We start from the raw sequence: 936 nt of genomic DNA, 5'->3' as shown, positions 1-936 counted from the left end.
TTGCAGGGAGTAGTGTCTGGGTAAGGGAGTTTAGTTGGCAAAGTCCTTCAGACCTTTAGGTGCCTCACTGTCTCGAGGCTACATGATCTGTGGTCTCATTCTCCAGGTGTGGAGTGGCTTGTGACTTGCCCGAACGTGACTGATGACCACAGACTATGGAGTGGAGAGCTGCGGCCTCATGTCAGGAGCTTCGTGTCTAGGAGCGTAGCAAAATGCCTACCATCCCTTGCAGAGTTATCTGAGGGGTCTCCATGGTTTTAAACCAAGCTCAGCTAGAAAGCAGGCTGCCTTTAATGGTCCCACAGGTGTCTGTGTGTGTGTCTTTACATGTTCAGGTGTTATCTTTACTGAATGGTCCATAGTCCAAATAGTGCACTCACTGAACAACTCTGCGGGCTGCACTTTTCCTGTGTAATACACGGAGAAGCTAGGCAGAAATGCTTGTCTAATCTGTACTGAGTGCCTGGTAAGGTGAGGAGACGGGGAGTGTGTGGTGCGGGGATGTGAAGTGCAGGTGCACCCATGTTTGGAAGTCGGAGGAAAAGTCCTGGCGAAAGTTCTCACCGTGGTTTCTGGGAGTCAAACTCAAGTGCAATGATTTATGGAAATGGATGTATAATGAACAATAACATGTACCCATAGAAGTTCTTTTAGAAAGGAATTGGAGGAAGTTAGTTCTTACAGAATGCAACCTTTCATGGAATAGTGGAGTATAAGGTGGAACAAAGATACAGGGTTCTTCAGAAAAAACATCCTGTATATGAAGTAACTGCTCACATAGGAAAATGATCATAAATATAGATAAACTAGAGTTTCATTTTTAATGTATGGTTGTAGTTTATAACACACTTTTAAACTTTGTTTTTTAAAAAGCCCAAAGTCTTTTGTAATACATCCCAGAAGACTTCTTTCACCTGCTGGTTTCTTAGTGTATAA

Source organism: Mastomys coucha, unplaced genomic scaffold, assembly GCF_008632895.1.
Source record: "Mastomys coucha isolate ucsf_1 unplaced genomic scaffold, UCSF_Mcou_1 pScaffold4, whole genome shotgun sequence".
NCBI classification, from domain to species: domain Eukaryota; kingdom Metazoa; phylum Chordata; class Mammalia; order Rodentia; family Muridae; genus Mastomys; species Mastomys coucha.
The sequence above is the reverse complement of the archived record's forward strand: the minus strand, read 5'-3'. Positions refer to the sequence as shown.